The 27,977-nt window shown below is 47.6% G+C and overlaps 1 long non-coding RNA gene across 2 annotated transcripts; it reads left to right on the top strand.

Annotated features, from left to right (window-relative positions):
* Positions 1 to 151: 151 nt before the first annotated feature.
* LOC108445545 lies at positions 152 to 18,518 on the top strand. Of its 2 annotated transcripts, none has more exons than XR_001860431.1 (4): positions 152 to 473; positions 6,165 to 6,261; positions 7,142 to 7,366; positions 17,683 to 18,518. It is a non-coding gene; the product is annotated as an uncharacterized LOC108445545 (long non-coding RNA). The 2 variants fall into 2 exon arrangements; XR_001860430.1 differs by lacking the exon at positions 17,683 to 18,518 and adding an exon at positions 7,450 to 11,179.
* The last annotated feature ends 9,459 nt before the right edge of the window (positions 18,519 to 27,977 follow it).

Below are 27,977 nucleotides of genomic sequence, written 5' to 3' on the forward strand. Positions count from 1 at the left end.
ACAAAACCCTTGCATTTTCATTTGATGCCGTATCAAAATGCTCTGGTGCCACCAGAAATGGTATCAGCGTGGGTGCCAGGGGCTGTGCAAATGAGTGGATGTGCTCAGCTCTGAAATAAAATCTGCATTTTGTGGTGAAAATCTGCCTTATTTCATTAGGAAGGTGCTTCTGTATTTCTGCTCATAAAGGAAATGGGGGTTCAGTGCCTAGGGGGGAAAGCAAAGCCATTTGCACATTTTGGTGTCCCTTCCCATGGCAGGGGGTTGGATCTGGATGATCTTTAAGGTCCCTTCTGACCACAACCATTCTGTGATTTCCTCCTCTGCACTTTGGATTTACAGCTGTGCTTGTGCTGAAGGCACTGATGGGGAGCTCAGCCTTCCTTCTCTCCACAGCCATGGTGGGGAACCAGCATCTCTGCTGTCAGCAGAGTTCTCACCAAGCAGCAGGACGGGCAGGATGGAGCTCAAAGGTAAGGACACCTGTGGGTCTTCTCCCTCACGGTTTCCAAGAGGCTCGGAAAATTTTGTGGTGGCTCCAGATGTTCAGTTTGCTTGGCCTAAGCCAGCTGCCCTGTATTCAGTCAAAATTTAACAGACTCATATGGAATACACTGGATTTTCCACTTCAGATGCAACTGTGATTTCTGTTAGTGCAGCTGTTTGCTAGGCTATGATGGAAAATGTTGGATTTTAACCTCATATAATGGTTTGGGAAATGCTTCTACTCAGCAAAGCCACAGTTACAGAGTTGCCATCAGAATGGGCATAAAATGCTACAAAGACATTTTGATTCTGAAATATTGGCATCTCCTTAGAGTAAGTTCAGGGTCAAAGGGAGAAATGCTGTAGTTGTGAAATCAAAAATTCCCTGCCTTTGTGGAAGATTTGGAGTTTGCCACGGGCAGGAGATCTGCCAGAGAGCACTTTACAGTGCAGAGCTGAGGTTCAGCAAGCTGGAGCAAAACAGTTGGCATTGGGGGCAGAGGTTTGGTCCTTTAGAGAAAAGAATCAGTTCATAAGTTTGCTGGTTCTGAAGAAAAAATTGGTGTGTTTTCCTGATCTGTTGTCGTCCTTCTCCAAGAGATGATATGACAGCATGGGCTGGACCAGAGCTCCTCTGCAGGGTAAAAGCTGACTGTGGGCCACTGCAGGATGTGAAATACAGGCTTAAATCTGTGACTGCCGGTCCAAATCTCCCCCAAGTTCTTGGGGTGTTAAGGAAGGGGCATTGAACCCCAGAACTCACATAAAAATGCTTGTCACCTACTGTGGTGGGTGGTCTGTGGCCCTGGAGGTGGCAGGACAGACCAGAGGGTATCTGGGCTCAGCGATGTCCCTGACAACTCTGCAAAGCTGAGTTATGTGGAGTCGTCATGTTAATGTACAGCCAGGGACAAAAATAGGAGAAATACTGCCAGGCACAGATCCATGTTTTTCTCCACAGAGTAAAATACTGTGTAATTTTATCTAGTTACTATAAAACAGTTTATACTCCTTGTTTATTAAAAAAAAGGGGGACACCCCCTCCATTAACGCCGTAAAATATTACCATGTCCTGCAGCCATAGGGAGGACGAGAGAAGATCCAGCAGGCAGGAATTGTGCAGCAAGATTGATTTATTTAATTATTTTACAAACTCTTTTATAGACTTTTTCTTCATAGTCTAATTGGACCAAGGATCAGCCACCCCTTGGGGGTGATTGGCTAAAATCCTAAAACATCCATTGTCAAAATATTATTCTACTGTACTATAAACAAGACTTTTCGAGGCTGCAGGTATTTCATTGTTTATAGAACTCTGCTACTATCTTCTGTGAGAGAGAAAAGTCTCTCACGGACTTAGAAAATAGCAAGAAAATTCTTGCTGGCAGCATTTTTGTATCCCCCCCCCCCCCTCCTGTATTTCACTTTTTTTTCTGACAGGCTATGGAGGAAAAATAGATGGTTTCTTCTGCATTTAATATTTCAAACCAAGTAGACCCAAAAGAAAAGACAGAAATTAACCACAAGTACCAGCAATGTGTTCCTTGTGTTTCTTCTCTCTATATTTGGCTACAAAGAATCAGTTTAGTACAAACTTATTTCCAAACTTATTTAATTTTTTAGCAATAATTTTCCAAGCTAGGCAGGAAAGCAGTGCAGCCATGCTCACCTTCCAGACCTCAGACTTCTGAGATGGGACCTGCATCTCACATTTTCTCAGGATTTAAAATCCTGTACAGGATGGCTAGGAATGGTCAGCACATATTTGACCATAAGTTGGAGTAAGCTTATCCACATACACTGGGAAGGAAATGTATAAGCCTGGCAGAACCCAAAAAAGGGGACAAATGGTAAAAACAGCATTGACCGTGATGCAGGTTCTCCACCTATGGACATCCATATTTGTGCTTGTACATGCAGGGCTATGTATTTTCCCTCTTCCCACTGTAAATTCCATGAGCTCTGCCCTGTGGCTCCGTGACAGGAGGAGAGATACCTGAACATCATCTTGCCCACATCTGAATCACTTTGCCATCACTGTTTGCTCTCTTGTCCCCTAAATAGCAGGGCTGTTATGCCAGGGTTTGCTGAACCCTCAGCAGAAATCCTGCAAGGACACAGAGTTCCTTGCCTTCCTTCTCCACACAGCCTGCGCCCAGGCTGGCAGGATCCTGTGACTAACTCTTCTAGACTGGATTTCTCCAAGGGATGACCAGCGCTTAATTTGGCTGACTCCGCGCTCTGCGGGAGCTCTCATCCATGCCAGCTTGAGTCCTAGCAAAAACCCATCATCATTAGTCCTCCAAAGGCACAGCTCAGATATTCTCCACCCCCATTCCTGCAGGCTGGGCTGCACTGTGCGTTCCCACAGACCAAAATTCCCCTGGTAGGCTCAATTACAGCAATCAGCCTTCATGCTCTTTTCCGCGGCACTGCTGCCTCCCACTCCGCACGGACATGGTGGAGCAGCAGCTTTCCCACAGGTGTCAGGGGAGATGACACTGCTCATCCAGCTACACCAGGCCTGTGGGCAGGCTCTGTGGTGTTCGGAGCCCGGGTGCTTGTCCCTAAGGGGGTTGTCCTAATTGGAGCCATTTGGGATGTACCCTGGCTCTGTACTCTAAGGAGTTGGTTGGAGCAGAGTGCCGAGCACGGGCTCTCCTTGGGCAGGACCTTTGCTCCATTTTGCAGGAGATTTTTTCTGGTGCAAGGCAGGGCTGGGCTGGGGAGGATCTGGCCAGTGTGCATCTCTCTTCGCTAACACTTTGGCAGCCTCTCAATGAACAAACCACTAGAAAACAAATCTGGACCAGCCCTCTGCTGCAATGGCCAGACCTTGGCTGTTAACTGGGCTGAAGAGTACCAGCTGCTCTGCTCCTGCCCCAGGGAGGAGAGGCCCTCCTGCTGTGGTCTGGGGATGAGAAACATGCCTGAACCAGTTCCTGCAAACTGGAATGGCTTTTAGACTCCAGGTCTGGATCCAAATCTAAATTTCATGGCTTTACATGCTGCCTGAACCAATGTCTTGGCTCCAAATATCTCTCTCCTCTAAAAGGGCAAATAATATTGTGGTGACAAACTCTTTTTCTGCCCTTGGCTCTGCGTAATGCTGACTTTGAGGTGCTCTGGCTTGGGCTTCCCCAGCTGCATTGCTGCAGCCAGGATAGTGCTTGAATTTAATTCCCTTTTTCCACCCCTCTGGCAGTGGGTGCTGACTGGGCAAAGTGACTTGCCTGGATTTGTGCTTCAAGCTGGGAATGTGTGGGTCATGTTGCTTGAGCCATGGGTGCTCCCTCATGGCAGGAGCAGCTGTGCTCAAGGGGGACAAACCCTCTCTGGCTGGGGATGGGGAGCCATGATGGCTTTTCCAGCTCTCCCTGCATTGCCCATCTGACCAGCTTATCCCCACTCCCTTCCCATACCTCGCTGATGCTCTGTTCTTAGGCTTGGCCCCCTCCCAAGCCCTGTAACTTGTGTCTGTCAAGCCTGAGGATGTTGTGGAGCCGAGCTGTGTGGAGATGGTTTCTGGTTTGGAAGAGCTGTGTGTAGGGTGGGTAATGCTGGGGGCTCCAATCCCAGGAGGGGCTTGGCAAGGGGGAATAAGGACAGAGGACGGAACATGTTATTTTGGCTCTTGCAAGGCACTAACTAACCCTTTCTCAGAGAAGGACTGAGCCTGGAAAACCTCCTGCTCTCCCTGTGTTTTCTAGTGGTGCCTGTGAGCAGCAGGGTAATGCTGGTGCTCAGACACCAGCTGTGGTCATGCCAGGCTCTGCATCTGCTGGGTGAAAAAAGAGATACCCCTGTTAAAAATGGGAAATATTTGGTAGAAGAAATGTATTTTCCTATTTGTATAAATTTTACTGGTGTTTCATAGTTCCAAAGGCATTACCTAGCTTTGCGGTGGGTTGAAAAGTGAGGGAGGAAACTACATTCGTGTCACACAAAATTTTCTCCATCCTCTTCAAATGGGGAACACTGGGTGAGCTGCTCAGTAGCTTTGTCCTAGGTTTGCCCTTTGTGCCAGTGGCTGGAGTGGTCCACAGCTCTTGCTGGGCTGTGATAAGCAGCAAGAAATATTCAGGGTGTTGCAACACCCCTGCCTGTCCCCTATGGCTGAGGACATGGCCATCCCTGGACAGAAGGGTCCAGCAGCACTGAGCCATAGCAGAGTGTATATTACAGATGTGTTGCAAAATCTGTGGGTGGGGAAGGAGACAGGTCAGCTGAAGACCTCAGCAACATCTCTGAGGGCCCATCATAACCTTGAAGCTGTTGCAGGAGGTAGGCTCGTCCCTTGAACTGTGCTCCCTGAATTGGTGCTCAGCTCCCACCCTGCTGCTGTCTCCCACCTCTTCTCTCCTCCTAGGATTCCCCTCCTGAGGCCGCCTCAACCTGCTGTGGCACCTTCTGTCAAACGCTTCACACGTTTGTCACCAAAATGTTTTGGCAGCAGCAGCATCTCTAGGTTTTGACATAATCCCGACAGGAGACTTTCTCAATTATTACTAATGGAACATTATGCTCCTCTTTGGGAACTCCTGCATGAATAAAAAGGGTCATTAATGACATCTGTGCAGAGCCCGGAAATTATTAGTCAATGCTGATACAGTTTTATTTTATTTTTTTAATTTTTACATATATATTTTCTTACGCTCCTGCTAATTTCCCACCTTGCCTCCCACCCCCTTCTCCAAAGTCTCCCATGCAAAGTGGAGCCGAGTGGGTTATTGTCAATGTTCTTGCTTTTGAGCAGGTAAATGCTCTTCCCCTCCCACCCTTCCTTCCCTTTTATTCCCTCTTGGCTTCTTTAAAGATTGTAACTCTTGTTTCAGTCCCAAGAGATCCCGTCACACCTTTCTCTCGGCTAGATTTTATTGCCAGTCAAGCTCAAATATTTCTTGGACTTGGAGAAATCAATATTACCCTGGTCCTACCAAGGCAGTGCTGGAGAGGGAGAAGTAGCCTGTGTTCTGCTGCCTGTGGACCTCAGGGTGGCCTGTCCCCATCCCTGCAGGATGCTGCTGGCACACAGGAGATGCTGGGAGAGGGACTGGAGGTGTGTGTGAGTGCCACATAGTGTCATGCAACAGGGAAGCTCAGCTTGGATTGTTTCAGAGGACTTTCTAGACAGCATATCATTGGGGTTTTTTCTGTCCTTCCGTGAGGTATTTGGTTCCCTCTTCTCAATACCCCGAAAAGCTACCTAGAGAAGGCTTTTTCTTTACTTTTTCCCCCAGAATTCTGCAGCAATTTGCAGAACTGTTACAGAGCCCTACAGAGATGTGACAAACAAAAGGCATCTCTGCCCTGAGCCATTTCAAATGGCTCTGCAAGTCATGACCGCTGAGGAGGTGACAGGTGCAGGGCTATGCAGGACGTATCTCTCCCTTGTCCTGTGTCAATAACAAACAACATGTGGGTCTGAGCTCTGGGCTGATGGCAGTGGCACATGAAGCAGGACAAAACCCTGAGGTCATTCCTTTTGCTGCATTGCTGTGCCAGCACATGAGGTTTGGAGGCACATGTAGGGTTGGGTTTTGTTCCCAAAAAGAGGAAAGGGGAAGTTTGAGATGATGGTTAGGGTTTTGGTGGGATCTCTTATGGCCTGTGGAAGAGGAGAAAACCGATGTCTTCACTTACTCAAAGCTTGTTTTTCTTTTCTGGGTTGGTATCAGTCAAATATGCAGCACAGAAGTTGAAGATGGTGTTGGTCCATGCCCAGCAGGGAGGATCTTGGTCTCCTGAAGCCACTACAAGATGCTCAACTCCCCGGTGAGTGTTTCTAATGCTGCGTGGTGGGAGACCTTTCCCAAGCTGTTGGCTGTGACCAGGGGAGACCTGGCTGCTGTGGGGCTTTGCTTGCTCACCAAGGCACACAAGGAGCACCACCTGGGCCAGGGGATTGGGTGGGAGATGTGACAATTCTCCCATGGGGCCTGGACTCATTGCAGAGCTGCTGCATGTCCCTGGGGAAGGCCAAGCACGGATCACCAGCCTCCATTCAAACCTGGCACCTGGGGTAAAAGGTTGGTGCGGTAACCCTAAAAAGAAAACTACTAAACAAGAAATAGACTCCTTAAAAAAAAAAAAGGCCCTCGGAGAAAAGATATTTCAACCCCTTTTTGATTTATGACCTACTATAGGATATTGAGACATTATTTACAATCGATATATGCTTCTGCAAGACTCCCGTCGGAGCCATAGACCCTGCCTGTTAGAGTGGAGACCGGTCAGCCTGCTCCACTGGAAGTGCCAGCCATGTCCTGCTGGAGCAGGCTATAAAGCTGGACGCAGCTGTATATCTTTCAGAAAATGGACCTGGTTACACGTCTTTGGGCAGCTGACACAGGGATATAGTTTAGGGCTAAGACAGCAGTTCAGTAGCAGAAATCAGCATTCCTCAGCCTTGCCAATAATGAAATCTCTTGCGCAACATAGAGCACTCCATGGCCTTAAAGGTGCAAAATGGAGTTGTTCACTTGACTTATAATGGAATTGGGCCAATTTCGAAGCAAGCAGTGGATTTTATTCCAGGATTTTATCTTTAAAGGGGGATTTGCAAACGCTTTGATGGAGGGAAAAAAAATTCATTCGGCATAAAATTGCATCCTGGCCGAATTCCAGTTTGGGTAATTACGTTCTCTTTCTGTAGTGGCTGCAGGACAAAGGGCCATTCATCACACTCCAAAGTGCTGCAAAAGGCTCCCGTGTTCCACCGGAGAAGTGTCTGCATTTGAATCCAAGCGAGAAAGTTTTCTTCTGTGCTCCAGGCTGCTCTGGAGGGTAATGGAGCTTAGCACTGCTTTTTAGGATCCTTTTGGGTGAGATAGAGGGGCAAGGACCTTGTCACGAGCTGCTCAGGCTCCAGCAAATCTGGGTAAGTAGGGCACTGAGCAAAATAGATTCCTTGCAGCCTCCCGTGGCTCGCCTTTTACCCCGAGGACATGCTTGTCTTTGCAGAGTGCCGCCGGAGCTCCAGGGGATCCCGCTGGAGCAGAGAAGCTGGATTTCCTTTCTGCAAACCTCCTGTTTTGGAAATGCCTATAAGCAAGAAACTGGGTCGTATCCAGCTGAGCAGGGCTCAAGGACTTGGGGTGCATTCAGAAGTGGTGCAGGGGAGTCTGAAAGGATGCGGGTGCTCTGCCTTCCTCTTCCCAGGTCTCCATACAGCCAGAGAAGAAATATTTGCAATCCTTCCTCCTGCTTTCCAGCTAGAGATGGTCATGGTTAAGTAGTGGACCATAATTTTCAGTGGACCATTGGATATTAGGAAGGAATTCTTAACTTTGAGGGAGGTGAGGCACTGGCACATGTTGCCCAGAGAAGCTGTGGCTGCCCCACCCCTGGAAGTTCTCAAGGCCAGGTTGGACAGGGATTGGAGAAACCTGAGATAGTGGAAGATGTCCCTGCCCACAGCAGGGGGTTGACCTAGATGATCTTTAGGACACCTTCCAACACAGACCTATGATTCTAGGATTCCTTAGCTCCCTGGTAACTTGCTTTGCAGCCACTCCCTGTCCAGGCAGAGTGAGGCTCCATGGTGGCAGCCCCAGTGCTCAGGTAGAAGCCAGGTGAGGAGACAGCAGCAGCAGCATTTCCACAGGGTAAGGGAGCATGTCTGCATGCCACCCACCAGCTGACCTGCCAGGGAGCATCCTTGGCCTATGTGCCTTGAGAGTGTCCCTTTAAAGCAATTTGTAGACTGTTATCCTGTATCATTAACCTAATTAGTGTAATTGCTGCCATTTATGTAATGAGTATAAATACTGGAGGAATCCCATAATTAGGAGATGTAATTAGGTAATTAATAGATGACATGGTAACAAAAATCCAGGGGAAACTTTGCAAGGTGGACGCTGTGTGTGTATGTTTGTGCATGTGCATGTGGCTGTTCTTGCCACAGATGTGCTCTGGGGTTGGCCTCAGCCTGGAGCCTGTCCGTATCGCGTGAGCAATGTAAAGGGACCTTCAGGAGATGTGAGAAGGCTCTCTTGGAGCTCTACAGACCTTGCAGAGGGGATCTGGAGAGCTGGGATTTGCTTAAGGGGAAGAGCAGCACTGTGGCCATTGCCTTGTCATACAGACACACTTTGCTTTTAGATCCTGGGAGAAGCAAGGTGAATTTAGCAAGGTATATTTAGCAAGGTATGAGACATTCCTCAGCCCTGCTGGAAGGTGGCTGGAAGTCCCACTTGTCCCATCGTGCCTCTCTGCTACAAGCAGTGCTGGAAATAGCATGACAACCACCTCCTGCACCAATAGCCTGACTGGAGGGATGATAAGGAGCCCCAGGGTGCACTCAGCTGCCTGATAAAGTCTCATTTTAGTTCTCCTGTGTGTTTGGCTTAGAAAAGTGATTGGAGCTGGAAATTGTGTTTGTGCTGTGAAGAGCTGATAAAGTTCCTGCTGTGTCTGAGGAGTACTTTTTTGGAGTGTCGTGAGTTGTGAGTGCTTGAGCTAGACTCTTTCTAGTCATTGAAATGTTGACTTTTTCCTGCTGCTCTGTTTCTTGCTCCTCCCAGCCTGTTTGTGCTTCTAGAGAATTTATATGTCCAGATGTAACAAAGAAAATAACTTGCAGATAAGGGCAGTTTTTTCTTCGTTATTTTTTTGGGGTGTTGCTGTTGATCACCTGGTTGGCACCTGCCAGGAGGAGTCACCAGCACCAGATTTCAGTACCTGAAGGGGGCCTGGAAAAAGAGCTGGAGGGACTTTTGACAAGGGGCTGTAGTGATAGGACAAGGAGTGATGGCTTCAAACTGACAGCGAGCGGGGTTTGATTAGACATTGGGAAGAAATTCTTTAGTCTGAGGATGGTGCAGCACTGGAACAGGTTTCCCAGAGAAGCTGTGGATGACCCATCCCTGGAAGTGTTCAAGGCCAGGTTAGATGGGGCTTGGAGCAATCTGGGGTAGTGGGAGGTGTCCCTGCCCAGAGCAGACACTTGGAACAAGATGATATGCAAGATCCCTTCCAATCCAAACCATTGTGTGATTCTGCGATAAGCCATGAGTATCCTGGCGTAGGATGTCTCCCCTGCAGAGGGTCCTGGGCTCTGCACACCACACTGACCAGTGTACACTGGCTTATTTTGAAGAAGCCATTGACCTTGTGGCTCTTACTCTTGGCCTCTCTACCTCCCTTCTGCAGCATGTTCTCTCCAAACGATGAGCTATTTTGCACTCCTTGGAGGAGCACTGCAGCCCGCAGAAGTGACCACAAGACGTGCAGAACTGGAAGCTCCAGCTCGCAGGAGAGGTCAGGGTTTGTGCAAACTTTGGGTGGTCAAAGGCTGCGGAGTCCCCGTGACCAGCAGCTAGAGGGAGATATGACCTCACGCTGAGGGCCAGCCTTGCCTATGCCGTGGATTCCTGCCATGATGTCAAAGAAAAACCTCCAGCTTTCTGGTGTTCAGGGTCCGTGTAATGAACAGCCATAATGCAGACTTCATTACATAGCATAAGTAATTCTCGAGATTCAAGACTTTTGAAATGGCTTCTGCTGCAGTTTCTGCTGAAGTATTTCTTAGTCCCTGTCTACCTAGAAAGTTTTATCAGGTGTATCACAATCACTATATGTAGGTCCAGTTACACCAGAAAGGCTCTGTCTAGACGTTTTAATTCCAGTATAAAAAGGGCCTTTCTTTCCTTTAGCTTGAATTTGCTTGCGCATGCCCTTCACAAAATCAGGGCCTACTTCAAGAGCGGAAGAGCCTCCCTGTATACAGTGTTTAAATACCCCGCCGGACTGCATCAAAGACCCCTCTGCCCCAAGGCCAGGAGTTCCTGCTCCTGCAGGTTCCCTGGCTCACGGATGGGGAGGTGGATTAGTGTTCGGCAGCTGCTGGGCTGGAGGTAGCTCTTTGTGTCCAAAGCAAGCACATGGTCTTGCAGGACACTTCTGCAGTCTTTCAGCTTAACCTTCCTCTGTCTCTCTCTGCTTCCTGGTCCCTTGTCCCATGCTCCCCAACCTCCCACTCCAATGGGATGTGTCCCATGGGGCACCATTAGCTGAATTCTGATCCCTCTGCTTTATCTGGTTTGGGGATTTGCCCACTGAGATACAAATTTGCAAAAAGAATTTTGTGTTTTGGCTCATTTTCCATGTAGTGAGCTCTAAGTCCAAATGATCCCAAATTCAAACCTGTTTTGAGGCCTTGCAGCCCTTTGACCTTGGCAGAGCTGCATGAAGGTGCTACAACTCCTACCCTGTGATCACAGAGGTTGACTTGGCTGCTGGCTCACAAAGTGATGGACTCTGAGGAATATTTGCCTCCTTCCACCCTGGACCATCACATGGGTGAGGATTGTTGCTATTTCTACATTTTGCCCTCATTTTGCCCTTGCCGTTGCCCTCACCAGGCACCAAGCATTGATTTATTCTTGGTGCCACATCCAAACTACTTTAACACAGACCATCACCATAGGTGCGGAGCAGCTGTACTTTTTCTTGTTCTCCTTTTATAATAAAAACCCTTTTTGTTGTGTTTCTGTCTCCCTTTCAAGGTCTAACTCTGCCCGAGTCCTGCCAACTTTCATTTTGTTCCTGTATTTCTTAATTTCCAGATGTGTCTTCCTTTGCTGATCTCTCCCCCACCTCATCTTTTTTCCTTTGTAGTCCTGATGATAAGTGTGAACACACTTTTCCTATAAACATAATTCCAGGCTCAAAGCTTTGCTTGAGTGGTTGTCCCACCTGGGTTTCTCATTCTAACTAAAAAAAAAAAAAAAAAAAAAAAAAAAAAAAAAATTAAACTTCCTCCATGTTCAAGTCCTTAAGGTCTTCAGTTGTGCTGAATGCATTAATAGTGTTGTAGTTCTGCCCTAACTTTGTGCATCTTCTCTAGTGAGCTTCATTTATCTCTCCAGGATCAATCTGAAGTTGTCGTCTAGGAATGACCAGCTGTTCCCTAAAGCTGTGGCCAAATAGGCATCCAAGGAAAGCCACAGGTGTGAGTAGAGACCTGGGTTTAAGGAACCTGTTGGGAGCAGTTGTCTGGAAGAGGGAGCAAAGCTTTAACTGGGAGCAGTTAATGATGTCTCTCTTAAGATTTGTCCTGGTCAAAGCAAAACGGATCCAAGAAAGTCACATGGCTCATGTTAGGCAAGAAGATTCTAATGTTGTCTCTTTTTTTTCCTCTTAACTATCTCTGTCTACAGATTTGTTGGAAGACAGGTTGTCAGGAGAGTGTTACCAAATAATTATCCTGTGCCTCCTTAGAGTAACCTCTACAAGAAAGTGTTTAGATAGAGAAGCCATGTGAACTAGTCATTAATATCTTATAGGTCAGAGTTACAGATGTTGCATTGTGATGAAATATGTATTTCTTCCTATTTCTTAGGAAAATGGGCTTGTGAGACAGAGCAAGATTTATGATGATCTTAATTAGTTATTTCCTAGCTTTCAAAATGTTTGGGTTTGAGAGATGGTATGATAGATAATTAACTTGTTGTCAGACAGTGACTTTTAAAATGAAATGTTTGTTCTCAAAATATTATTTATCTCAATGTGCATCATATGCATGCCATAGTGCATACACACATGTACATATAGATAAATATGTGGATATGCATCCCTGCAGCCATGGGAGTTGGGAACATGGGTTAATGCTTCCGTGAAGGGCATCATTCTCAGCTCCCTGCCAGGCTGAGTGGAGCACACAGAGGACCCAGCCCTTCCACGGGGATTACTGCTCTTCTTGCCATGTTTGTCCTCACCCTCCTGCAGGTGACCCACAGAGATAAAGGGACTGGTGTCCTGTCCTGCCCTTTCCTGTGTGGGGTTATGGGCTAAGGTGAAGGCCAGAGGGGTTTTCACAGGCTGAGAGATTTGGGATTGTTCATCCTGGAGAAGAGAAGGCTCCAGGGAGACTTTAGGGTACCTTCCAGTACCTGAAGCAGCTAAAAAAGAGCTGGAGAGAGAAACTGGGAGTGATAGGACAAGGCAGAATGCCTTTAAGCTGACAGAGGACAGAGTTAAATTAGATATTAGGAAGAAATTCTTCACTGTGAGGCTGGTGAGGCCCTGGCACGGGTTGCCCAGAGAGGCTGTGGCTGCCCCATCTCTGGCAGTGTTCAAGGCCAGGTTGGACAGGGCTTTGAGCAACCTGCTGCACTGGAAGGTGTCCCTATCATGGCAAGAGGGTCTGAATGAGACGATCTTTAAAGACCCTTCCAACCCAAGCAATTCTATATTTCTATGATAAGTCCTCCAAACCAGTACGTTCCAGGGACAACTGCCAGTAACATGGTGCTTGTTAAGAGGTGGGGACTTACGATATTTTTTGCTAAACTAGCAAAGCTTAAATGAAGGGAACTATATTGCTTGTTGCTATATCCCTGAAGGACAGAGAGGGGGCTGGAGAGAACCTTCAGGAAAGGCAGAGGCCAGGATTGCGTTGACCCCAAAGGATGCTGGATGTGGTCCCTGAAGCCATGGCTGCTGTGATGCCTCATTGCTGCGGGGGAGCAGAGCTGCTGCAGAAGAAAAGAGGTCACCTGGAAGTTGATTTATTTTTTTTCTTTCTCTTTCTTTTGCATTTTTTCATCAGAGCTTTATGAATAACAGATAAAACCCCTGGGGAAAAGCCTCCCAACCAGCTGCCTGTTGCAAATACTCCAGGAAATGGGAGGTGGCAGGGGAAGAGGGAAGGAAGGCTAAATTTGGTGGCTTTTATTTTTAACAAGGGCTATTTAAATTGGCTTTAAACCCATGTTAAAAAAAAAAAAGAGAGCCATAAGAAACTTTTGCCAGCACCATAGGAGTCTGTGGAACTGAGCACGCGCTCCGGCCAGCAGAGCACAGATGCAGTGTCTGCGCCAGCCCTTGCTCCAGGACTTGACAGCTCAGACACTGCCAAGGCCATCACAGGGACGGGGAGCTCAGGGACAGAGATGAGGCGATATATTTCAAGGCCTCACAAGATTTCTCCATCAAAACCAAGAGAGGCACAAAACTTTCCAAAGCAACCAAAGGAGGCATCTGCTAGTCCTCGTTTTTTTGCAGGACTGCTGTACTTGGGTGCCTGGTGCAGCACAGTAAAGCTGAAGTTAATGAATCCAAACAGCCAAAGAGAAAGCAAATTCTTTCTTTTAAAATTTAAAAAAATATTCTATGACAAACCTTTTCCTCCTGACTGGCCCTTGCTAAATCTTGCTGTTTCCAACACCTGAAGTTGAGGTGTATAAAATGACTTGGCAGCATCCCTCTGACATTCCCCTGGCACTCTATGGAGAGCAAGGGTGTTAACCTTGGTGTCATGGCTGCGTGCCAGGGTAAGTAATTACATTCAGCCTCTATAAATTACCCACGTGCTCGCAGCCAGGGAGCTGCAGCGTCATTTCCTCCTGGCTGTTCGATGCCCGACACGCTCCACCTGGGCACTGGTTGCATCTCGGTGGAGGACAGGTATGGGGAGCAATGTGGGCTTGCTCATGCTAATGCTCCCTTAAATTGCTCTGTGGTTACAGGTCTGGCTCTCCATGCTCCTGCTTCTGTGCTCAGAAAGGAGAGCGCAGAGCTGAGCGGGATCAGGCTCCCTACCCCAACAGGGTGACCTGATAAATTGCCACCAGTCAGCTGAACCTCAGTAACAGCCTCTCAGCTCGCAGCTAAAATTAGCTGAAATGGCATGAAGAGAATTGCTGAAACCTCCACGAAAGTGATTTAAGGCGAGGCACGTGACCTTGCATTTGTCACGGGCCAGAGCACACGCAGCATGCTGGCACAGCGCAGGTGATGTGCGGGAGCATGTTCAGCCCTGTAGTCCTGAGCTGTAACTCCGTGGTTGGATGAAACGCTCCACCTGTGACCTCATCCCACTGTTCCCTAGCACTGACTCAGCTTAACCCCTTCTGCTGCGACCCAAGTTTAGGGGTCTTGAGTTGATGTCTGGTTATAGCTGGAGTGGACTTCGGAGTGCCTTAACCCTAATTTAAGGTTAGGTATAATGTGTTGGTCAGCTGTGCGTATTTCCCACTGCAGACACCAAGATAACCTTGTCCAGTCTGGGCTGAGATGGAGTGTGCCTTCATGGAGGAGATGCTAAAGCAAACATGGCTGGAAGGTCTAAGCAGGAGGAGATGTGATGGCATGTTCCAGACTTGTCATTATCCCTTTCAAAGATTGCCTGCTTGGTCTTTAATTTCTAAGAAACTGCTGGATTCTGCACCTGGGATGGGGCAGCCCTGGATGTACAGACAGACTGGGGAATGAGATGCTGGAAAGCAGTGCTGTGGAAAGGGACCTGGAGGTCCTGGTCGATGGGAAGTTGAATATGAGTCAGCAGTGCCCTGGCAGCCAGGAGGGCCAGCCATGTCCTGGAAGGCATCAGGCACAGCATTGCAGGCTGGGCCAGGGAGGGGATTGTCCTGTTCTGCTCTGCACTGGTGCAGCCTCACCTGGAATATTCAGTCCTACAATATATGAAAGGTATTAAGCTGTTAGAGAGCATCCAGAGGAGGGCAATGAAGATGGTGAAGGGCCTTGAGGGGAAGCCGTATGAGGAGTGGCTGAGGGCACTTGGTCTGTTCAGCTGGAGGAGACTAAAGGGAGGCCTTATCACAGTCTACAACTTCTGTGTGAGGGAAAGGAAGAGGAGGGGCAGACACTGATCTCTTCTCTGGGGTGACCAGTGGCAGGACCTGAGGAAATGGCCTGAGGTTGTGTCAGGGGAGGTTTAAATTCAATATTAGAAAAAGGTTTTTCACCCAGGGGGTGGTCGGGCACTGGAATAGGCTCCCCAGGGAAGTGCTCACAGCACCAAGCCTGACAGAGCTCAAGAAATGTTTGGACAATACTCTTGGGGATGGTCCTGTGCAGGGTCAGGAGTTGGACTCGATCATCCTTGTGGGTGCTTTCCAACGCAAGATATTCTGTGATTCTCTGTTCCCTGTGCCTCCTCTCCCTTGGATCCAGCTGTCCCAGCGTGGGTGCCCTTTCCAGGCTGGCAGCGCAGGCTTCGGCTCCTGTGGTTGCCTGCGGTGGAGCAGTTCCACCTTTGCGTGGCTGTTCTGTGTGTGGGAAAGGATTTCAAGAAACAATTGACCAAATGAAACCTCCGTAATGCTTCTAAATACTCAAACACATTAGACATGCCTGCCCAGCTCAGAGATAAATTAGAGCTATTATCACTAGAGTCCAGACAAACAAACGGAAGGCTCTCTCCAAACAAGCCATTCACTCAAGAGACTGGATTTACAAGAGTCATGGATGCAGCATGAGCTGCAGGCACCTGCTTTCTGCAGAAACCTGTTTAAATTGGCCATATTGACTGGTGCAGAAGGAGGGGAGAGAGCACACCTCTGCCCTTTGGGATGTGGGGAGTCACCACCAAGCAGGGACTGTGGTGCTGTGATGTACTAACTGGCATTTTGCTGTCTTCAGTCAAAGCTAGAAGTCAGAGATTGATCCATTTTGCTTTTCTCCCAGGTGATGGTTGGGAGATCAAGGTGTGCAGGACCACATCAGGAATGCCACGTCTGGCCCTTGGATTTTTGTGTCTGCTTCCAAGGAGGGATGGGGAGCCAAGCTGGTGGTAAGGTGGCAGTGAGAGAGAGCTCAGTTCAAATCAGCCTCTTGGGCATCAAGGAAACTGCCTGAAAGGGTAAATGGAAGCCAGAGCATGTATTTTGGGCTGGGGTTTGCAGCTACAGGAAAGAAGGAGCAGATGCAGGGACAAAAAGGAGTAAAGAAAGAGAGATAATTATTCAGCTTGCTGGCTGTGATGGGCAGGCAGAGCCCTGGAGCAGGGTTGCCAGCACAGCTTACCAAAGTGGCCAGGAGCACCACGCTGGGGCTGATCGTGACTGAGACTGTGACTCGGAGCCTGGCCCAGGCAGGGTGTCTGGAGAAGGGCCATGGCCAGTGCAGGGTTTCGGGGCTTGGCTGGGCCTCCAAACCAGCCTTGGTAAGCCTGAAGGAGCCAGGCTGGGGGGAGAGGCTGGGCTGTGACCGCAGCACTGCACCCCTCGCCCACTCGCCTGGCAGCTCAGGCCAGCCACCCACAGAGGCTGTGATGGAGGGTGGTATTCTCTTCTGAGGGATGCTCTTGAACACAAAAACTTGTTCCTCAACCAGAGTGTTGCTTTTTGGAAGACATCCAGTCCCCATGCATGACCTCTGACTGATGATGAATTTGCCATTTTCCTTGGTAACTGGACCTCCTGATTAACTATCCTCCCTACTCAAAATTGTCTTTTATTTCCCATGCAAGGTTCCCTTGCTTAGTGTTGACAAGTCTCACTATTTATTTTGGGTTTTGCTGCTTACTGTGCCTTTTACCTGTGAGCCTAACAAACATGCCAATCTCAGCTATTTTCACTCTGTGGGTATCTGGGATCAAGTCACGATGAAGATTTTCTTTGACTGCTGAGCAGACAGAGCCCTTTCAGTCTTTTGCAGGGTTGAGCACAGGCAGAGCAGAAGCTGTGCTTGCCACTGCCTTGAGCATCTCCCAGTGCGTGGGATTTCATTTAAAGTCCCAGCCTCTGGACTTGCACCATTACAAGGACCTTCTATTTTTTTTTTTTTTTTCCCTTCAGAAACCTGAAAGCACCATCTAAAAGACAAGCAAAAAAATAATAATTTGGGTTTTTTTTTAAAGGCTTCAGGAGTTCTGTGTTGGTTTTTTTAATTGTGAGCAGAAGAGGTGGTAGATGCTGGTTTGGTGACTAATTTCCAAAAATGCAAACTTGCTGAGGAGACACTATGGGGGTCAGGGGTGTCTCCTTCCATCCTGTGTGGTTCCTGCAGGCAAGGCAAACACTGACCTGAAATTCCCACAGCTCTTCTATCTGCACAGTACCAGGGTAGGTTTAGTTAATGTGGGTGGCCTATATGGCCTTGACAGCTCTGAATTTCCAATCTTCATCATCTGCAGGTTCTTCTGTGTTGCTGGGCAGGCTGAAGGGCACAATCAGTGTCATGCACATGGAGAGAGATGGAGTTTATTTTCTGGCTTCCTTTGAGGGTCAGAGGTCCACTGCATTGTGTCAGCTGAGCTAACGTGCTTTAGTAATCCCACGGATTCAGCTTTCTTTGTCTTCCACTGTGTTTGTCACCTTCCCCATGTCTCCTGGCACTCCTGGTATAAACCAGGAATGTTTCACACCGAAACAGCAAGATGTCTTGTCTAAAAATATTGAAATTATGTGTTTCCCCTAAATTCATTCCTCTCTTTGTATTTCTTCACAGGAAAGAAATTTGTGAAGCTGGATCCAGGGCAATAGTACCTTTGGTGGCTAAACCAAGCTGGTTTTCTATTGATTTAAAGCAAGTCATCCTAATTACAGCCTGTCCCTCCTAAATTTCTCCAGCCCTTGCAGTGAAGATCTACTTCATTCACCATTTCCAAACTTCAAGTTTTGGGTACCATTATCTGTCATTTCTGCTTCTAAAAGGACTCTGCAGACTGGGAGTTTGGGAGCATTCTCCAGCCCCCTATAGATTTTGTTATGTATTATCCCTTCCATAAAAGAATCAAGGTGGTGGTCAGGCCCTGAAATGCTTGACTATTTACTGAAGGAAATTAAAAACTGCAGCAAATAAGGTTTGATGTCTTAGGGGCTGGAAAAAAAGAGGGAAGGGTGTGTGTCCATGTGTTCCACATGTACAGGTTCATGTTTCCTACAAGGTGAAGGAAAGCCCCATTTGTAGCATGTGCCTGTGGTTATTGTATTTGCTTCAAACTTACCACATGAGGCCTAAATGAGGTTGTCAATAAAATATTCTATGGTGGGCATGTAAGGCAGCAGTGATTTGTGTTTTACGAAATGATCCGAGGAGCAGAGAGGAGGTAGGTTTTGTCCATCTGGCACACCCTGATGAACGGTGGAGAGGCTGCTTTGCCCCAGTTTTCAGAGGGAAATGCTTGAAGATGCCCTTGAAGATGCTCTGCTCCTGTCCTGGTACCCAGGTGCTAAAGGTCAGGAGGGACACTGGTAGGGGCTCAGCTCCTTGAAAAATTATCTTGCTTATTTATGTGATGGCAAGGGAGAAGTTTGTGTTTAGAGGCCAGTGAATTAATAAATTAGAAAACAAAAAATCAAACTTGTGTTCATTATTTTCTGTAAAACAAACGCAGTCTTGACTTTCATTTACTGCAGAAGCATTGGAGAGGTTATCCTAGCAGAGATCAGAGTTCCAGCCAGTGAAACCCTGTAAGAAAGAGTCTGTGCCTCAGGCAGGAGACAGACAGTGCAAGGCAAACAGAAGCAGTGACTGGTATTCGAGCACGTTTAAAGGAGCCGAGGAACAGAGCTGGGACGGTGGGGCCAGCCCTGGGAACCCCAGGCCATAGAACCATCCTCCTTCCTCCTACAGCAATGCTCTTAACATTGACCAAGACACGATCGTTCATGTGTTGCCCCTGGAGTCAGCGGCTGAAAAGCACTTTATGAGGCAGCAGAAACACAATGGGCTATTATTTTTAGGCTAGAGCCATTCACACATTTTCTCCGCAAAATGGGTACTCTCCCTCTTCGTTGTGTTTAGCTGTTTGTGCTCGCCTAATATTCCCTGCCCATCTAGCATCTAACAAAATGAGATGCTGATCTTGTCTGGGGAGGTAAAATAGTGCAAATTACCCTCATCTGGAAAGCCTTTGGGTCTAAACCTGAGAGCTGCGCTTCTGCTGTAGCTCCGTGTCCAAAGCAGTGGAGCTAATGACCTGAGGCTGCAGGGAAGTTTGGACACAGACTGCAGCTCCTTCTCCCAGTAATGCTCTCCTCAGTGGATTAGAAGAAGCTTTCCTGGCAAACTGGGAAGGAGTCCAAGCTGGGGAGCTGGTGTGATAGGAACTGACAGGGCTGGAAATTTGATTTCTGACTCTTTGTGCGTGTATTTCTTGTGAAAGAGGGAGAGGGAGCCAGGAGTACTTTGAATCCTGCAATCATTAAAACCAATTCCACTTTTCCTGCCCCTGCCCACCTCCTGATATGTGTGTGAAACAATCTTTACAGCTACACAGCCATCAGATGGTATCGACCCTGCGGTGGAAATTGCTATTGACTGCTGCTGGTGCTGCTCTCTGCACTTCCGTGGCTTTTAAAGCGACACTCTTCAGGTGATTTCACTTTTCACTTGATACAGCCTGGGAAGTACTGCCCGAAACGGGATTTGTGTGTGCATGTGTGTGCAACAAACACCGTCACCACCCCTTGGCCACGGGAAGGGTGTTTGAGCAAGTGGGAAGAGATGCTCCTGCAGAAACACTCGTCTAATGGGAAGATTCAGAATTTTTTTTTTTTTCCTTTAGTCCATCATGAAAGGACTCTTGTGTCCCACTACAGTCTTTTCCTGCTGCAATTCTAACACAAAGCCAAGACCATTCTTCTACTCCTATGAAGGATCCATCCAGTCCTATATCAGCTGAGGACTAGATAAATCGATTTCTTGTTTTAAGGAGAACCTCTGATTCCATATTACAAATCCTCTCTCTGGGTACCAAAGAAAAAGAGTAGGAAATAATATTATTATTTGCCTTTGATGCAAGTGTTTTTTGCAGCCTAAAGAACTCTTCTCTCTCATAAAGCTCTGCCTTTGCTCCCTGACTTCAACTACATGGAATTGCCCAGGAGCAGCAGCTGGCCAGATGTGTCCAGTGTGTGTGTGTGCAAGGAGTTCCCTTTCTTGTTATCTGGAACAGTGACTGCCTAAAGCTTCTGAGCCAGCCCCTTAACTTGAATGCAAATAACCACTGCTAATAGCTCTGAGCACTCCCTGACAGCCTTGATTTCAGGTCGCAAGACTGGCAGGCTGCTGAAGTGTCAGGAGGCGTGCCTAGCATTTCCCCACTCTCCAGCCCAAGCCCTAGGAACTGCTCTCACTGCTTTACACTGAGCCTTGGTGCTCATGTGGGGAGTCTGACTCTTCTCAGCCTGGCTCTGTCTCAGCTGAATGGGAGGAACAAGTGGGAATAGAAAGGGCTGGATGCTGAGAGCATGTCTTGGTGGAATGGTTTGCATTCTCAGCCCCAAGAACTGAGCAGGTTGGGAATGGAGATGGGGTTAACTGGAATTCAGCAGACTTGGGCAGAGATCACAGCTTTGCAGTAGAGGTAGTAAAAGGCCTGGCCTAGGAGGGTTTAACATGCCAAACATTGCCCTGCATGCCTGGGGTACTTTGGGTGTACTTTGGGTACTTCAGGGTACAGGGCACTTTGGGTGAGCACATGGCCCTTTGCTGCTTTTGCATCTGCTGCCCACCCCTGGGACAGCCCCAGGTCAGGCATATCAGCTGTGAGAGGGACTGATGACCTTTGCCTCTCCTCCCTTTCCCCTCTGTTCTTGGCAGGTTGCATCTCCCAGAACACTGCTCCCATTTCGCTCCTCTCACACCACTCCTATCCAGCTACTGGAAGTCTGATACTGCCTGTTCCAAGGGAATGGTGAGGACCTGGGATGGCTCTTCTCCTCCCCGCTCCTCCTTGGACTCTGTCACTGTCTTTCTCTCTGTCCTGATTCTTCTATTGCTTCAGAACTAGACTATCCAACCAGGGAAAGAACACTTAGCTTGAGAAGAGGCTGGACAGCCTAGAACACAGAAGGAGTTTCAGCTCTTTTATTTGAGGCCAGGGCAATGTGAGCCAAGTGGGTTCTTCCCAGCCTGGAGCTTGAAATCCAGGTCTTCTTTGAGTTAAATTGGGACTTCTAAAAATTGGAAAGCCAAGTCTTTACTGTGAGTTAAATTAGTGCTGCTTCAAATGAGATTTATTAATTTACATCCTTTGAGGACCTTCCCCAGTATGAGACTGGGGGAAAAGCAGCATGTCAGAGTTGCCAGTAGCTTTTTGATTGTTATGTGTCATTTTGTCTTCCCCATTGCCAGGACCACAATGCCACCATCATTTTTCCAGCCCTCTGTCCCCGTCCCTTGGACACCCTGACTTTTGTGTTCACTAAATGGAGGCTGGGAAGATTGAAGCTGCTGCTAAATAGGCCAGTGTGGGAAGCAGAAGACTCATTCCAGAGCAGTGTCCAACAACTCCACCTCCTTTGGCTCAACAGGAACTCCTTCCAAAGCCACAATCCCAGTGAACTTGCCTTTCCATTCTCAGGGCTATGGCTTTCACTGCCCAGCAGGTGCTGAGCTGATGGCACTGGTGTGCCGCTCCTGGAATGTGCGTGTAGATGGCTTTGGGCTCAATGCAAGATGTGAACGGTGTTTGCTCTGCAGGCTTTGTTCTGCTTCAGAGGTGGTGCCAACCTGTCCCTTTCTGGCTTCCCCTCTGGAGAACAGTGCCTAGGAAGGGCAGGCTGCTCTCCCAGCCCAGCTTCCATTTCCGCATGTCCCACAGTAACCAGGTGCTGCTGGAGTGTACATGTGCCCTTATCAAACAAGCAGCCTTTGATAGTTTCTCTTTCTTCTGGGCTTAACCTGCCCAAGTCTTTTTGGGGTGAGATACGATATGTGACTTGACAGCAATTTGAGGTGAGATTTTTTTCCTCCTGGGAAAGCGTGGTAAGAAATTAAGCTTTGTAGGTTTTCTGCCCAGTCAACCAAGCAAAGAAAAAGTCCTTTGTGAACTTGGGTTGGGTCTGGGGACAGGAGAGCTACTGCTGTGATTTGTGGTTATTCTCTCTGCAGCACTGCCTCCGTAGTCACAAGTGAGAGGCAAGTGGTTTTGACATCTCTTTATGACCTGGGAGCCACAGGGAAGTAGTGGTGACTTGTGTTCTGGAAAGACAAGGTCATTGACAAGGGTGGTGCAATCAGCTTTGGTTCATCTGACTGTGCTAGAATCCAAATATTATCAATTCATAGGAATTAAAGTGGACATCCTAGTTTTAGGCTGCTGGGTATTCAAAACTGGGTGCTTCCCAAGGGGATGTGCAATACAGGGATATTACAGGGAAAGCTGTTGATAAAAGCAGTAGTGAAAATGGATGTCTGGTTTGAAGCCTGTCTGTCCTACAACCTTCAGGGCCTGCCAGGAGACGTGTTTCCTGGGCTGTGAAAAACCAATATGGGACACAATCAGTGTTTATATCGATCACTGTCTCAGACCCGTTCAGTCCAAGGACACCAGCATCTTTTGAAGAGGTGTCACTCCTGCTCTGGGAGTCTGGGGAGGTTGTGGAATGTGTGGCAGTGCTGGTGTGTGAGGGGAGGTGACTCTCCTTTAGGGGATGCTGGGTCCATACTCAAACCAATTAGGAGAACAGAGCTGAACAAAGTACAGAAGGGACCAGACTGATAATAAGGAAAACGCTCAAATATGGGAAGTTGGGGAAGAAGCCAAATGAAAATGAAATGAAAGGCTAAGGTCCAACTACAGCAGTTGTGCAAAAAGGATGGGACAGCTGATAATACGAAAGCCTGCAGGAAAAATGGGTCAACCCCCCAGGAGAGAGACTGAAGGAATCTGTGAACAGCCAAGCAGGGGCGGGGGGGTTTTATTGAAAAGCATTTCAGTAAATTGGAGCTGTTGGCTTGCTTACCACCATGGAGACCTGCGTCTCTCACTGTGACCTCTTTGCTCAGTGCTTTGTGCTGATGGCCAGCTTGAGAGGAGCATGGGATAGCAGGGCTCTGACTCAGGGAGCAGACCTTGCATGGGAGGACACTTCTCACGAACTGTAGTGCTGCAGAGGGGCTGACGGTGTTGGCTCTATCCCTCAGCTCAGGGCTGGTGAGAACTGTCTTTGGGGATAGCCTTAGAGCCCCCTTTTATGAAGGTGATAGCAGAAACCTGTAGCTGAGCCTCTTCAATGGCAGCCTTTCTTAGTCTAGGAAACCCATGGAAAACTCAGGAGAGGAAAACCAACTTCTGACTGCAGATAAACTCCATAAAGACCATTTGAAGGGAGATGGTGTGATGGAAAGCATTCCAAAAACCGTGAGTCTGCATCTGAGATGCAAAGAAAATCATTCTGGTTACCTCTAGTTCACATGAGGCAACAGGGATTTCTTTCACAGACACTGTGACCAAGACAGGTATTACTTGAGACCTTTGTGTGAGTACTTTGGCTCTTGCTGGTGGTTCCCAGAGGTAAGGCTCTTCTTTCTCTTGGCTCTCCATATCCTTGTCTGTACAGGAAGGCTGGGGATATACCTTCTTGGTAAATCATCTGAAAACGGGCTTCCTGCAAAAGAGAGCCCATCCTGCTGGTGATGAAGAGGTCTTGAGGTCCCATTAGGAGGCTTAACTTGTGAGAGCTCATGGAGAAGCTGTAGAATACAGTCATGTGTTTGTACCTCTAATGTGGCTTTTTCTCCTTTTTTAAGCACTGCACAAATGTGAGACTCTCTAGATAAAAGTGAATTTAACAGGTATTTGTATCCTTTGAGGAACATCAGTATTGGTTGAAAGAGGGTAAAAGACCTTTTTTGTTGAGTCTGGAATGGACCTGCTTTTATTGGAGTACTCTACGATTGCTTTTGTTGCTATTTCCACTGATAGCTTTTACCTGACTTGTTTTCAAAATCCTTGTTGGATTTTTTTTTCTCTCTTGAAAAACTGCATTTCCTTGCTGAAATTCAAGTTTGGGTTTGGAAAAATGTCCAAAATGATTTTGCAGATGGCTTGCTCTGATACAGAAATCCCAGAAATAGGACATTCTGTAAGGGAAGTCACCTGTTTATTTCCAGGAGGGTAGACAATTTATTATAAACAATGCCATTTTCTTTTCAATTATAGATGTTTTTGTGGAAAAAAATTGCAGCAGTCTCTATGAAAGAGCATGTGATCACAATTAAAGGATGTGCTGTGCTGTATCAGAAGGTAGCATTTAAACCAGGGAAAGTCTGAATATTGGCTATAACTCATTGTAATTATACCATCTATTTCAAACATGTAAATATGTTTGGTAGCACTTACATGTTTATGTCAGCTATTGGGAAAAGACGTTTTTCTTTTTGGTAAACTTCTGGTGCTAGGAATTTTGTTACTTGTATTTGAATAAGTAACAAACAATTTAGATACCACAAATTTTAGTGTGAACAGAATTTGTTCACCTCTCTTGTGGTTGTAGGATTTTGCCTGTGGTCAGGTTATTTATAATAATTTCATTAATAGGTAATATTAATAAGCAATGTATTAATTAAGATATGTATTTCTTAATAGAAGAGACCATGAACATGGCAGAGTTGGTGTGACACAGGGGTTGAAGGTGAGGCTGGGAAGGGAGTGAGTGGGAATATATTTCTGGCTTTTCTCATCTTTACTGGGATCAGTGGTATTTAGCTCATTTTGAAAGGGCTTTGAGATCCCCAGGTTGAGATCCCTCCAGAAGACCTAAAGCCTAACACAAACCCTGCAAAAACCTGAAGGCTGATTTAACCTGGCACCTGGAGTGAAGCTGCTCAAATTGATGAGAAAACTCCCTTTGCTTCTGAGGACTGGGATCCTTCGCCAGGGGAAATCATTCTGAGCCTATTTCCCATTCCTTTGACATTTTCTGTCTTATCAAAAGCCAAAGGAGTAAGGAAGAAGGTTAATGACTAAATTGACAAATAAACAATCAGTTCAAAGCAACAAGACATTTCCAGGAAAATTTTAGAATTTCCTCTGAAAACCAGTTAGGAATGTAAACACTGCCACACTTCAGTGTAAGGGAGACCATCTATATGGAGCTCATTGTGTTACAGGGACTGTGGCTGTCTGGGAAATAGAAGGGGCTTTGGGTTTTCCATGGAAATTTTTCTGTTAGAGGAAAATTGCAGAAGAGGGAGGAAAATTAATTTGGTCGTGGTGAATGAAGAAGGGCATGGCCAAAGTGGTGTCTTAGGTAGAGCCCCTCTGATGGTGTGAGCTATGATCTGTGCACTGTCTGGCTCTGGGAGGTCAGGTTTGGGGCAGCAAAGCAAAGGAGTCTCTCTTCAGTAAAAAGGAAATGTTTAAGGAGTCCCAGGCCAGGAAACCGCTTCTCATCCCAGTGGCGTCATGACTGTTGAGCGATGGTCACAGCGGGATGCTTCCCTTGTGCTCGGAGAACAGAGAGTGTGTTTGGTCTTCATTTCCAAGGGCTCCACTTTGCCACAGCAATGGTGCATTAACAACAGCTTGATTTTCATTTAATAAATAATAGGAATTATGCTGTGATGCAGCCAAGATTTTAAACAAGAGGCTCCCATAAACATTTTCTGCAGGAATCTGTGATAAACCAAAGATAGCGTTAGATGTACTGGGGGGAGTGGGGACGCCAGACTTGGACGCTGTCCATCTGCTATGCCATTGAAACAAAACCACTTTATAATAAGCACAGAGGAGAGGAAGCAAGGCATCTTGGCACATACACTTACACTATGTGTGGTGGAAATGTTTATTCTTTATTTCAGAAAGATTTAGTGGGTGTAGAGATAATAGAACATAGTGCTCACTTGTGTCTTGGGGAAGGAGGGGTGATGGTGTTTGGATTTTAAGGGAGTCCAGTGTCGGCTCCCATAGGGAATATTTTCAGTAATACCTATTGCAATCTCATGCACTTGGAAGGCAGGAGGAGACAGAGGAATGAAATGTGCTTTTCAGGAGAGGTGTTGTAAAGGCTCCAGGATTAGTTATCTCTGACAGGAAGGATTTTACAGACTCCAGCAGACAGCAGAGGCAGAATCCTTGCCATTTTTGCATTGGCATATAGATCCTCCAAGATTCTGTGCTGGGATGCTTCCCTTGGAGCAGCTTGGATTGCTCTGTCCTGCTCTCTCTGAGACACCATGGGGCTGCCTGGAGCTCACCAACCCTGTGTGTACCTCGTACCCTACCCATGCCAGCTTCCTGGAGGGTCTTCTGGCTCCTGCTCTCTCCAGCCTGATGTGCTGAGGCATCACATTTTGACTTGGAAAATCGGGAAAGATCTTCAAAACAAGAGTCAGGAGGGTCAGCAGGCCACTGCATCCCATGGTCCCCAATGTCCCTGACATCATGCTCCCTTTCCCGCTGTGCACGCTCAGCTCTGCTACACTGCCTGTCCTTGGAGCCGCTCAAAATCAAACCCAAAAGACCCTGGGCTGACCTGTGGGGGTGAGAAAGTCCCTGCCAGGGTTTGAGACAGCAAATGTCTAGACTTGGTATGTGAGCAAGCAAGTGAAGGGATGACTAAGTGTCTGAAAGCTTGGACCTTTGGAGAGGAGTCCCTTGGCTCTTCGTTTCTTGGATACAGTTCTGTTTCCAGTGGAGCCGTGGAGATGATAATATTTTTTCTCCCTTTTCTTTTTCTCTTTTCACAAAGGTAAAAAATATACAGGTATGTCTTGGGTGAGAAAGCAGAAACCTTTGAAAAATTTTGGCAAATCTTGAACACATGAAGAACATGTTGAGTGAAACGTTTCAGAGCGACAAAAATCAAAACATCTCACTGTGCCTTCAACTGCTTTAAAACATTTTAATGGTTCGAAAGGAAATTTCAAAATGAAAAGTCATGTTTTGCTTAAAACACTGGAAAGTGTTTCATTAAAAAGGAAGAGTGGAAGCAAAACAATTGCCTTACATATTTTTTTCTCTCCAATGTACCTGATGGGTCTTTCCCCAACCAGTGCTGAAGTCAGGAGCTGGACTAGACACATCTTCCCTTGTGTTACAAGGTGCCTGGAGCTGGCATCCTTGGATCTGAGAAAGGGACAATCTAATGAAGCCATTTGCCATGCAAGAAATTCTTGAATCACCATAACTGTTTTATTTATTGATTTTTAAATGCAAGTTTGATGGCCAGCCCAGTCCCAGGGCCATGCCTGCTGACCAGCTGATGCCTACAGAGATCCTTCCAGATGCAGGACTCAGTCTCAAATGCCAGGGAGTGGAGAAAGGGGCTGGGGAAGTCCTTCCTCTCCAGAGTGCTGTGACATGTAGGTTGGAATAGTGGTCTTGGGATCTCTGCCAGCTGTTCCTGTGCTGTTTGGGCAGTTGAGGGGCAATCAAGTGTGGGATGTGGCACCATTGGCCTGCAAGATGTGCTTGGGGAGGCTCTGCACTGGGGAAGAGAAAGGAGAGAATCACAGAATCAGGCCTAAGTTGGAAAGGACCACAGTGGGTCATCTGGTCCAAGGTTTAGTGAGAGAAACAGCACCATGAGGACACACTGGTGGCTGAGATGAAAGGATCTCCCTGGGGGCTACAGTGGTGGGGGAACCCTGCTCATTCCTGGGAGATTTGGGGACAGTCTGGGGAGTCAGAGCCAGCTGGATGGCTGAGGGGCAGTGGGGAGGCACAGAGGCTGTCTGGAGGGCATCGGGGAGCCGAGGGGATGGGGAAGGTTGACAGGAGGGGAGGAAGGCTAATGAGAGGTGGGATGGCTGGCTGAGGGGAGATGGGGGGGCTGACGGGAGGTGAGGAAGGCTGAGGAGAGGCAGGATGGCTGACTAAGAGGAGGCAAGCATGGAGAGGTTGAGAGGAGATGGAGGAAGCTGGGAGAACGCAGAGGGGAGCCTGAGCAGCAGCTGCGGGGCCGCGGTGCTCCCGAGGGGAGGCGGAAAAGCTGAGGCACCGCTCGGAGGGGCGGGAAGCGCGGGCCAGGGCCAAGGCGGGGGGTGAGGGCAGGCGGGGGGCCCGCATC

This window comes from Corvus brachyrhynchos, unplaced genomic scaffold, assembly GCF_000691975.1.
Source record: "Corvus brachyrhynchos isolate BGI_N302 unplaced genomic scaffold, ASM69197v1 scaffold101, whole genome shotgun sequence".
In the NCBI taxonomy this organism is placed as follows: domain Eukaryota; kingdom Metazoa; phylum Chordata; class Aves; order Passeriformes; family Corvidae; genus Corvus; species Corvus brachyrhynchos.